Genomic DNA, 13,402 nt, shown 5'->3' on the forward strand with positions numbered 1-13,402 from the left:
TTTTCTTGCTTTTTTTTCCTTGCTCTTATATATATGTGTATGTTTGCACATGCACATGTCTGCATGTACAGGTGCAGTGCTCCATTACTTTTACTATTTGAGATGCCTTCTATTCATCTTGGTTCTTCAAATTTCCATTTCAGTTCTTCTTAAGAGCTCTTGTCAGTAAAATGTAATGCAATAAACCTCTAGGGACAATAGATACTTTGAGTTAGAAATATATCCTTAAAAAAATGACTCCTCCTCTCCATTCTGCCTTCTTATAATAGGGAGCTATAGCTGCAGTTATATAATTAGTTGAAAATCTATTTTAGAAGGAATAATGATTTATATGTGCTCCACATTTATTTCCTTGGAGTTTAATCTATTTAGCAGTACTTTTTTTGGTAGGCTGAACTGGTCACCCTAAATAAATACTATTAAATATTTTCCTCTTGAGTGGTTCAAAAATCTCCCCAAATTTGAAATGCTTACAAAAAATTAAAAATAACCCTAACATTAAAAAAAATCACTTCAGTCAGAGGTTGATATACATTTTCTGTAAAGGCCAGATAGTATGTACCTATTTTAGATCTCAAAGGCCATATGTTTTATCTTGCAACAAAGCTGCCATTGTGTCATGAAAGCAGCCACAGACAAGTAGACATGGCCATGTTCCAATAAAGCTTTATTTATAAAACTTGTTGTATTCCATAGATTGCAGTATCCTTTCTCCTGGCTTAAGAAATGCAATGCCTACCATTTTATTTCTTAATTTTGGAGAAAATCATGGAGTAGTCTTTCAAATCACTGAGAAAAATCTTTCAAAATGCTTTGAAAATCATCACATTTAATACCTATGTTAAACACAGCTGGGATACCCTTTCTCCAGAAAAAGAAAGTTCCAGGAATAAAATTTCTGAGCCTGAATGATAAAAATAAAATATATCAGTGTGAGAAAAAAACTAAATTAAGATGCAGTCTGGTGCACTAAAAACCGTTTTCTTCTTTCCTCATTCCAATCCATTATTTCAGGTATCCTTATCATTCAAAAAACAGGTCAAACAATTTTATGTCTACATTTAAAATCTTTAGCAGCTATTGCCATCAGGATAAGTTATATTTTTACCCTAGCAAACTGACCTCTTCACAATCCATCTCCACCCTACCTGAGCAGCTCATCTCATGCCCTGCCTTTCCTCTCCCCAAACCCATTAACTGATTCCATCGCTAAACACAACTCCATTGAGCACCCAGTTCCAGGAATGTGTCAGCGTTTACATGTGCATTGACTCCATCGATGTTGTTTTTAAGCAACTTCATTTCAATTCATAACAACACTGCGCTAGAGAGCACTTGTGGGAAAATCTCACCTTCCCATTAACATCTAACTTTTTAAAAAAAAAACTTCTCAAAAGGGTATTCAATTGCTACAAGCATGAATTACTCAGGGAAAGCAACAGAGAAACTCCAGCAAGAAATATGTTGGAAGCCAATGCTGGAGGGCCTTAAACCATAACAACAAACAAAATAGAATGAAAGAAACAAAAGAAAACAAAAGCCTACTTCCTGACTTCGCAGGGAGACAGTGAGAATAGTTTTTTTGTGTGAATTCCCTTAACCATTAGGGAAAAACAAGCATGATTTTTGAAGGAAGAAACTTTGATGAAAGAAAATTTAGAAATTCTTAAATTTCTATCTAGGACAACCATTGGCATGAACAAGCAGCAGGACCACCAACAAGACACAGAGGAAGGAAGAGGCTCCAATAACAGCCTTTACCTTTGTATCATTTGCAGTTAGAATTTGAAAATGGAAGAGACTGGTTTTCTTAATTTCAAACCTCGTGCAGGTGGTGGTTACCTTGAGAAGCAAAAATGTTTTTCTAAAGACTATCATTGATAAAGGGTTTCTCCGTGATGCACAGAATTGAGAGTTAGAATAGTGAAACACAGTGAATTAATTGTCTAGTAGACTTGGGCTTGGACAAATCTTCCCCGTTTGCTGGTTTTCCTAGAGCAGGTGAATTTTTCTCTTGAGTCTCGGTTTTTTCATCGGTAAAATGGCTAAACAATAACTAACATATATTGTTTAAATGATTCGGCCTGACAGAGCGAATGCTCAGGATATTAGCTGTATTTCATCATTACTAGAGGAGTTAATTTCAAACCTGCCTCAAGTGCACACTTTCCAACCTAAGGAGGGCATTCTGGGTGCCAGAATACACTTCTTCACTTTCTCCTGCCAGAGGACAATCTTAGCATCAGGGAGCTTCTGGCACAGATTTGAGGGCCACACTCAGCCTCTGACCTGTGATTAATGGAGACCTGCTGGTACAGGCGCACACAGATCAGGCTGTGCCCAAAAGAACAACCGTGGGTGAAAGCGATCTTACAGAGTTGACTGAGCAGACTGTAGAGATGCTATCACACTCATTTCTCTTTTCAAAACCACAAAACAAAATGATAATGGATACTCAGGATTTTATAACTATTACTGTGGACTTTGGCTCTGGTATTCAATGGCTCGTGAATAGCTCTTGATCCCAGATAATGCTGGAGCTTGTCAGCAGCCTTCAGCTAACGATAGAGACCCAGAGCAGTATACATTTTTAGGAAAATAAAGGTCGCAGTGGTAATTGTTTCTTAGTCACATCAAATCTATAATATTTACCATCTATTCTATAAATTGAGTGTGGCAATAAAGTTACGATAAATCCATTAACTTCTTAAACTACTACTTACAGAGTCCGAGCAATATGCACGGTCTAGTGTTTTCAGACCCTGCAGAAGACACGTGAATGTTAGCCATGGTTTCTGTCTTCAAGGAGCCTACACATATTGTGAAAGATAATATGAGAATGTGACCTATGATTCCTGGCATTGCAAATGTTCAGAAGCAGGAATAGGCCGAGGAATTGCAACTTAAAATGTATCCCTTTATTAAGGCCTAAACAAACGAACTAACTGAATACCTCACAGCTCACTACAGCTAGTCCACAATAACGAGGGACAAAAAGATCCAAGACTCCCTCAAAGGCCCTCACACACAAACAGGCAGATGGCAGAGCAGAGGCAGGCAGAGTGCTAGGAGTCAGGCAGAGGTAGCAGGGCTTTCCTGGAGAATGTGATATTACGTGTGTGGGTTTGGGGAAAGTGATGGGCATGGGACAGGAAGCCCCTCATGCCAGAGGATGATTTATCATATTGTCAAATGGGACGAGAAAGGTAATATGGAATTAAAAATATGATTAAGCTGCAAAAGGCTTTACAGCTGCCCTCAGAGTTCTGTTCAGTCAACCTTGAAAACTGTGTTTCAGCAAAAACCGTAGGGGGATGAAAGCAAAGATAGTGTGTGGGAGAATTCACACAGGCATGCCAATAAAAGGAGCAGGGACACCAAGAACTGAGCAGACCAACCAACCAAGAGACCAGCTGGCCAAAAGTAGCTTCTCTACTCTTTCTTAGTTGATGATTATAAAACATTTTCCAAACAGTGACTGGGCATGATAACTTAGGTCTCCTTATCCTTGAGCACTCATGATACTAGGAAATTGTCTTCAGAAAGAAGAATCTGGAGTCTTGTTATTTATTCATTACACTCAGTTCTTGGGAAGAAAATGTAAGCTATTATAAGAAATGCAAGCAAATGTACTATAAGGACAATATCCTTTAAAATGGTCATTTTACACCAAGAGTATTTATTGAGAGGCTACTATATGTGAGGGACTACTCTAGACATTAAGGATTTTGCACTGAACCACAGATGAAATTCTATGTTGCATTCTAGTACAGAAGGATAGATGAGAAATACATAAATAAAGGCTTCATCAAGCAGGTGCTAAGAAGTGATATAAGACACCAAGTAGGGAGGGCGATGCATGTTTAAATGCATGTATGTGGGGGAAGTGCAATCTAAAGTAGAGTGGAAAGTGCTGATATTTTCTGAAAAGTGGGATGGTCTTACTACAAAGGTGACATGTAAAGAAAGAACTAAAAGAGGTGAGGGACAGAGCTAGGAGGAAGGAGCCCTAGAATAACAACATGCCGGCGTCTTACAGCAAGAACACAGCAACTTACATACAGCAAGAAGGGCAGAGAAGGTGGGCAGGGGGTGGGTAAGGGATAAGGTTCATGAACAACAGGGCCCCAGAGCAAGTGGGGACTTGGAGATCACTGCAAGGAATTTAGTTTCTACTCACCTACTCCCAGCAGGGTGGGAAGCTATGGAAGATTTTAAACAAATAATGACATGGCATTGTGTCCATTTTAAAAGGATAACTGGCTAATTTTTTATAAAGAGGAATTATGGGAGAGAAGCAAGAACAAAAGTGATGACACTGCCAATCAAGAGGCAGCTGCAGAAGTCCTAGTGAGAGGGGATTATGGATTAGCTGAGTGGTGACAGTGGAGATGAGAAGTGGTTAAATTCAGAGTATATTCTGAAAGAGGAGACAACAGGGTTTCCTGACAGATTTATAGAGTGTGAGAGGAAGCAAGGTGTCAATGATGACTTCAGCGTCTTTGCCTTGAGGAGCTCTATTGACACTGTTGCCATGTACCTGAGGTGAGAAAGACATATGGAGAAAGAGTTGATGGATGAAGATCACGAGTTTGGTTTTTGTATGTATTCAAGTTGAAATCCCTACTAGAGACCAAAATGAAGATGATAAATAGATAATTGAAGTCAAGGAAATATTTCTGGTTTCTATGAATTTGACAGTCAACCACACAGCTAGTTTTAAAGACATACAATTTATTGAGATTCAAGAGTAAATGTAGACAGAACGGAGAATAAGCAAAAGGAGTAAGCTTTTAGGCTCTTCCCATGTTTACATGTCTGGAGAAATAAGAAGGAAAACCTGAGCTGAAAGTCACACAAAGAAAGTGTATCCAAAAAGCAGATGATCAGTAACAAATCAAACACGAATGAGAGGTCAAATGAAGTCAGGACTGCTGAGAACAGACCAATGAATTTAAAATCTGGGGATTCTTAGTGACCCTGATGAGTAGTTTCAGCAGAGTAATGAAGGCAAAAACCTGTGGGGTGGCCCAAAGAGGGAATGATGAGAAGAACTAGTGACAATGATCATAGATAACTCCTTAAGGGGATTTTGTTATAAAGAGATCAGAAAACTGAAGGCAGTTGGATGGAAATGCGAGATCAAGAGAGTTACTATAAGTTTTTAAAGATGAAAGGAAGTGCAACTTGTTTATAAGCTCGTGTAAATGCTTCAGGACAGCACAGGAAAAGGAGGCAAGGCGGGTGAGTTGCTGCTCTCAATCGAGAAAACTGATGAGACAAGTCTCAATCATTTTAGGAGGTTTAGTTGCCAAGAAATTGGTATTCTTTTCAGATCACTTAAAACATAATTATTAGCTGAAAAGAGCTTCTGAATCTATGACGAAATTTACAAATTCCCCTGGAATAATGTGTCTTTGGAGTACATTATGTTGATACTTACTGTAAAGTCAGATAGAAAATGCTAATTTTTATTCCAGTAATTCTATATGAAGCTTTTGTCATTACAATTATAATTTAAATAAGATACTTTTAATCATTCTCTCCATTCACTTGGACATATTGCAGCTTTTCTTCATGTTTCTTTGTACAAAGGTGGTACAAGGGTAAGCATTTAGGTCCACAAAGTGGGCAGGTTTCCATTTCCGACTCAGAATATATTCTTTATCAACTGCCATTCTTCCCAGATCTCCTTTATTGCGAATTCACTCTTTTAAGTCCTTAAGAAAGTTGACGAATTTGCTCTCCAAGTTGGTAGCTAGGAATGGGAGTGGGAATGAGGAAACTAGAGAGAGAAGGAGGCTTAGGAGGGCAAGTCTGAAGGAGTATCTGGGTTTTGAGAGAAATCAAAAGAAGAAAAAGTCAAGTTGTGTGCAAAGCTGTGAAGCCTCCAAGACAAGGACTACTGGTTGAGTGTTTTGTAAAGAGCTGATCCCAGTGGTGATAAGGAAGGAATGCATGAATCTACAACCTCAAAACTCCTCAAGGAAACCTAGATGCAGCTCAGTCAGAACACCTGCTATGAGAAGTTGCTTCACTAATTTGCAGCAGAGAAATAAGAGAACAGAACATTCTCATACTTGTTTAATCTTCTCTAAAATCTGCTTTTGTTTGACATTTGGATTCCACAGAATTCCTTTGATATTGAAATGTTCCAGGGTTCATTTTTTTAAAGCTTTGTATTCTTTAACATCATTAATTTAAATACCGAAAGCTGTGACCTAAGATGAGGATAGATTACAAACTAGTTATAAAATCTTCATTTTTATTTTTACTATACCATACCAATGACCTGGTAGGGTTTAGAATTGAGGGACCATATTCCTGAAATTTGAAAAATTGATCATAGAGTGATTATGAGAAGGAATAAATTTCTCCTCTCCCAAATTAAAAAAGAGAGGCCTCAGTGCGTAATAAAAATAACACAAAGCTCGGCAGAAATTTTATTTTCCTGTCTGCTTTCCGCTCATTATATGGTTTGAATAAATTACAAAAACTTTTCTTTGAATTTTCTTCAAGTTCCTGGTTGTTTCACCTGGGGTAACCACAGCCAATGACATATGTAATATTTCAGAGGTATTAGAAAGTTGACTTGACCATAAGTTGCTGAAATATATTGGACAAATGCCATAAAGCCTTATCTTTTAACATAACACTATAAATAACTCAGATTCCATAGCTGGTATTTTAAAAATTGGCTTCTTTTATTTTCCACAATCATATATATATATATATATATATATACACACACATATATATATATATACACATATATATATATATATATATACACACATATATATATAATTGCATTTTAGGTTTGGGGTACATGTGAAGAACATGCAAGATTGTTGCATAGGCACATACAAGACAATGTGGTTTGCTGCCTTCCTCCCCATCACCTATACCTGGCATTTCTACCCAGGAAGAAGTTGAAACCCTGAATAGACCAATAACAAGGGCTGAAGTTGAGGCAGCAATTAATAGCCTACCAACCAAAAAAAGCCCAGGTCCAGATGGGTTCACAGCCTAATTCTACCAGATATACAAAGAGGAGCTGGTAGCACTTCATCTGAAACTATTCCAAACAATCCAAAAAGAGGGAATCATTTTATGAGACCAACAGCAAAGGCTCAACAAGAAAAGAAAACTTCAGGCCAATATCCATGATGAACATAGATGCAAAAATCTTCAATAAAATACTGACAAACCAATTGTAACAACACATCAAAAAGCTTATCCATCACGATCAAGTAGGCTTCATCCTGGGGATGCAAGGCTGGTTCAACATACACAAGTCTATAAACGTAATTCACCACATAAACAGAACCAAAGACAAAAACCACATGATTATCTCAATAGATGCAGAGAAGGCCTTTGACAAATTTCAACAGTCCTTTATGCTAGAAACTCTCAATATACTAGGTATTGACGGGATGTATCTCAAAATAATAAAAGCTATTTATGACAAACCCACAGCCAATATTTTCCACAATCTGGACTGTAAGAGAGCCAAGTTCAACGTATTTCCTATCACCCAACTTAAAATGTTATTTTCAATCATCACTGTGAATAAAGCTAACAATTTCCACTTGATGCATGAATGAATGTTTGTTTGGTGAAAGGTCAGATACACTCAGCAGGCCCATTGGTCTTCAGCTGTCTCTTCTATTGGCCAGAAAGAGTATTAGAAATTCTACTAGTAAAGATGATAATTTGGGTTAAAGTTGTCTCAACGGCAGTTTCGAAATTTCTGGAAAGAAAATATGTAAGGATCTAATCAGATAATAATTATTTTGCAAATTAATTTAGTAATTCATTTGACACATTTATAATGAATGCAATGTCTATATACAAGACCTTGTTGGGTCTGTGGTACTAGAATAAGCAAAGCATCTACGCTTTTTACTTTACGGAGTTTTGGTTTTCTGGGGGAGACAAATATTCAAATACTCAGACTAATACGCGCAGGACACACCAACATACATTTTCAGAAGTAAAAGAATATTTTTCAGAAAGAAATGTGGGATAGACTTAGGTGTTCAGGAAGACTTTCTTGAGATAGTGACCCCTGAACTGAGAACTGAAAAAGGAGAAAATTAATTTGTCCACAAGGAGGAGAGAACAGGACTAGCAGTAAAGAAGTATGTCTAGAGGACTTTTAATGGGAGAAAGCATTGCATATTGGAGTAAAGAGGGAAAGCCAGAGAACCTGGAGTTCAGAGAGTAAAAGAAAGAAAAAAAATAGTGGATACAATTGGATCAATGAAAGTAATGATACCAAAAATCAGCATTTATATAGCTCTTAGAAAATCAACACTTATCTAGCTATCGACATATGAGAGGCATTTTTTTAAGTGATTTACATAAACCACTTCATGAATCCTCATAACAATTGTTACAAGTTAGATAAAATGGCTATTCTTATTTTGAGAGATGAAAAAACGGAAGCACAGAGAGATCAGATATTGTCCAAGGTTTACAGGTAGAAGTGTAAGTGTAAGTGCTGGAAACTGAACCCAGGTGGTGTGCTTCTTAGTGTGTACTTTTATTGACTGTACTTTGGTTTTCTATAATCTCCCCATCATTAGAAACTAAAATAATCACAGTTTACTATCCTTTTGTTTGAAGTGGAGGTTTAATAGGCAAGGGGGAGAGAAAGGAATAGAGCTCTCTCTCTGGTGTAAGAGAGGGGACTTCCTAGAGGAAAAGGCCGACTGGCGGCGGATGTGACAAGAAAGGAGGAAAGTAGGTTGGAAAAGCTGGAGATTCTGCAGCACTGTGTACAATAGCAAAGACCTGGAACCAACCCAAATGCCCATCGACGATAGACTAGACAGGGAAAATGTGGCACATATACACCATGGAATATTATGCAGCCATCAGAAACGATGAGTTTGGGTCCTTTGTAGGGACATGGATGAACCTGGAAACCATCATTCTCAGCAAACTGACAGAAGAGCAGAAGATCAAACACCGCATGTTCTCACTCATAGGCGGGTGTTGAACGATGAGAACACATGGACACAGGGAGGGGAGCACTACTTACCGGGGTCAGTTGGGGGGAAATAGGGGAGGGATGGTGGGGGGTGGGGAGTGGGGAGCTGGGGAGAGATAGCAAGGGGAGAGATGCCAGATGTAGGTGATGGGGAGGAAGGCAGCAAATCACACTGCCACGTGTGTACCTATGCAACAATTTTGCATGTTCTTCACATGTACCCCAAAACCTAAAATGCAATAAAATTAATAAATGGGAAAAAAAAAACCAGGATTTTAAAACCATTAAAAAAAAAAAAGAAAGCAAAGCTGGAGACCCTGTTGCGCACGGATCGGAGACTTTGGTTGGAGGCTGGCGTCAGTCCAGAAAACTTTGGATGACACCAGAGAGTACTCCTAGACAGACATCCTCAGGTGCTCCAGAACGTATTCCAGCCCCATGCAATGGCTAAGTCCTCTGTGAAAGAAGCTGGTTCAAACATGGCCGAAATGCACAGCAACCTGAATGCTGAGGGATTCTCTGTGTTCTCCCCAGTAAGCCTCACACTGGAGTCTTTAAGAATAGCAGCCACGCGCCTGGGCTCGGTGGCTCACACCTGTAATCTCACCACTTTGGGAGGCCAAGGCGGGTGGATCACCAGAGGTTGGAAGTTCAAGACCAGCCTGACCAACATGGAGAAACCCGTCACTACTTAAAAAAAAATACAAAGTTACCTGGGTGTGGTGATGCATACTTGTAATCCCAGCTACTCAGGAGGCTGAGGCAGGAGAATTGCTTGAACCCAGGAGGCAGAGGTTGCAGTGAGCCAAGATCATGCCACTGTACTCCAGCCAGGGCAACAAGAGCAAAACTCCATCTCAAACGAACAAATAAACAAACAAATAAAAAATGGTAGCCACACTAACTGTGCTTTTAACTGGCTGACGGATGCCCATTATTGATTTGATTTGGTTCTAAAATGGAGGCTGAGAGCCCCAAAATGAAAGGACAGAGTTGAAGCTTCTCTATTCGTCTGTTTTGATGAATGTTGTAACCTTTGTATCTGGACCAGGTCCCCAATATAAAACAGCTGCATTGTCTGGAGTAAATACCTGGGGTTTGTCATCTCGCACCAGGAAATTTTAGGACATGGACACACACGAGGAGTTTAGGAGCGGAGGTTTAATACCAAGAGAAAGAGAAAGAAAGAAAGAGAAAAGAAAACAGCTCTCTTTCTCTAGTGAGAGAGAGGGGACTTCCTAGAGGAAAAGGCCCATAGTTTACTTTTATTGAGTGCTTACTATGTACCAGATAATCTTTCCAAGGTAGTAAATGTATTCTATTATACATTCATTCAATAAAAAATTATACTGACAATCTATGGTTCTAGGCAATAAAGATAAGGTGATAAACAAAACAGACACAATTTGATCATCACAGATTTACATTTTAAGGAGTGGAGTCAAGCTATGAAAAATGAGTAAACAAACAAGTAAATATATAGCATTTCAGATAGTGACTAATACAAGGCACAAAAGGGCTTAGAGGTGCCAGGGTGGGAGTGGGCAGGTCTATTTTGCATACGGTCCTTAGAGAAGATTTACAAAATGTTATGTTTAATAGAGATCTGAAAGGAGAGAAAAGGACAGATGTGTGACTGAGAGGGTCACATTCCAGAAAGAAGGAATGCCAAAAAAAAGACCCTTGAAGCAGAATGAGCTTGGCATGCTCAATAGATGCCAAGGACACCTGGTAATAGATTCAGAGTGAGGGAGAGGAAGAGTAGTAAGATATGAAGCCAGAGAACATCAGGCTAGATCATGTAGATCCTGGAGCTATCAGAACTTTGCCTATTACTCTGAAAATGGTAGTTACTAAAAAGTTTGGACAGAAGAAATCACATAATGTGATGCATGTTAATAAGATCATTCTAGTAATAGGTGGATAATACATTGTGAGGAACCAAGAGAAAAACAGTAAGACTAATTAAGAGTTTCATTTCAATAAACTAGGCTAGAGACGATAACATCTAGATCATCCAAGAATCAGCACAGTAGCAGTAACTGTGGTGACAGATGGTCAGAGCCTTGATGCCTTTTCAGGATAGTGGCAACTGGATTAGCTAAAGGATGGAGTGCAAAGTGTGGAGAAAACAGATGAACTGAGGATGACTCTTGAGTAACTGAAAGAATGAAGTTGCAATATCCTAAGATAGAAAAGATGATGGAAACACCAGGACTGGAGGGGGAGAGAAGGAATCTGGCTTTGTACTCGTTCTTGGGAGATCCATTAGTCCTCCAAATGAAGATGTTGAAAAGAGAGTTGCCTCTATGTGTCTGAACTTCAGAGGAGATCAAGCTAGATAAATAAATCTGGCAGCCATCATTTTATACATCATATGGAAGACCAAAAGATTGACTAGGAACCACCTCATTAGTTTATAGAGAAGTGAAAAGTCTCAAAAATGAAGCCACGGGAATTATAGCATTTATTCACTTGGGAGATAAATAGGATGCAACATGGGAGACCAAGAAGGCACTGTCAATCAGCGTGGAGGAAATCCATCGTGCACCAGGGACTCAACTCCTTTTTTTAGATTAATTAATTTATTGATTTATTTTATTGCATTTTAGGACCTGGAACTCCTTTTAAAAGATGGTAATTATCCACTGCGTCCGATGCTGCTCAAAGATCAAGTGAGTAAGGATTGAAAATTCATCACTGAATTTAGCAAGGTTCAGATCATTCGTAACATTGCTTTGTTGAGCAAAGGATAAAAAGTCTAACAGGACTAATTTCAAGAACAAATAGGGAGAAAGGAACTAGAAACAAACTGTAGACATTTATTTTTTTGAAATTTTACCATTAGAATCCAAGAATGGGTAGTAGCCGTGTGAAGGGAGAGTGATGTAAAAGAAGAAATATTTTTCAGAGGATAGAAAAACTGATCATGTTTATACATATATTAAATGAAATGATATGGTAAAGATGGGGAATAATTGCTGGAGTGATGATGTTGAGGGGAGGGGAAGGAATAGAATCCTACCTATTGAAGATGAATAGACCTTGGAAGCATGAACAGTGCATGCATAAAAACAGGAAGGAATGATTCTATACAGGCACACATTATAAGGTAGATGCGACAATGGGAAAAAGTGAGAGTTCCTATGATAGTTTATTTTTTTCCAGTGAAATAGAAAGTCGAGTTGCCCAGATGAGAGTAAGGAAGAGGAGATTCAGAGATTTACGGAAAGGAGAAAGGGTGTACAATAGTTAAGAGAAGCAGGGAGTGAATTAACTACCAAATAAAAGATGGCTTGTCAGCACAGATTCATTTAATATTCACATCATCTCTTTCAGATTTATATTATTATGCCCATTTTATAGATGAGAAAACAGAAGTATATAAATGTTTTATACTTAACCAAAGCCACAAAGTTAATAAGGGTTGGGCAGTTTAAGCCAAGTGAGGCTTTTTTCTAACACCAGTCAAAAACTATTGAAGCATTTTTTTAACAGGCACATGACCATGGTCAGGTTTACATATTAAAAATATCGCACTTGTGGCTGTGTGCAGTGGCTCACATCTATAATCCCAGCACTTTGGGAGGCTGATGCAGGTGGATCACTTGAGGTCAGGAGTTTGAGACCAGCCTGGCCAACATGGTGAAACCATGTCTCTACTAAAAATACAAAAATTAGCTGGGCATAGTGGCGTGCACTTCTAGTCTAAGCTACTCAGAAAGCTGAGACAGGAGATTTGCTTGAGCCCAGAAGTTGCAGGTAGCTGAGATTGCACCACTGCACTCTAACCTGAGTGACAGAGTGAGACTGCATCTCAAAAATAAAAAATAAATAAATAATCACACGTTGTAACGTAGCCAAACAAAGTCTTAGACTAGAATGGAGGCAAAAAAAACAAAGTGGTGGACTGATTATAACGGGTGTCGATGATGATACTGACTTTCAGAATTGCAGCACAAAAGGGATGAGGCAGTGCTGGCCAAGCCAGAGGACGAAGTGGCACGGGTGGGGGGGATGTATTTTAAGTCTTGTACCCATTGATTTTGCAGAGACTTTGGGCCTTCGCAATGAGGACGTGAACTAGAAACTTGGCTGTAAAGATCTCTTCCCCAAATGGCTGGAAATATAAAATGTGAGGCATAGCATAGCAATAGTTCAATGATAACTGAAGATGAGATGGCTTTGGAACAAGCATAGTTGGAGGAAAAGAGGATATAGAATAAATACACCCAGCCAAGTTTTGTATTTTTAATAGAGACAGGGTTTCACCATGTTTGCCAGGTTGATCTCAAACTCCTGACCTCAAGTGATTCACCTGCCTCAGAAGAGGAGATGACTTTGGAACAAGTATAATTGGAGGAAGACAGGGTATTGAATAAATACCTCGAGGAACTAAAAAAT

This window comes from Sapajus apella, unplaced genomic scaffold (assembly GCF_009761245.1).
Source record: "Sapajus apella isolate SASKATOON/1434 unplaced genomic scaffold, GSC_monkey_1.0 scaffold21, whole genome shotgun sequence".
In the NCBI taxonomy this organism is placed as follows: Eukaryota; Metazoa; Chordata; class Mammalia; order Primates; family Cebidae; genus Sapajus; species Sapajus apella.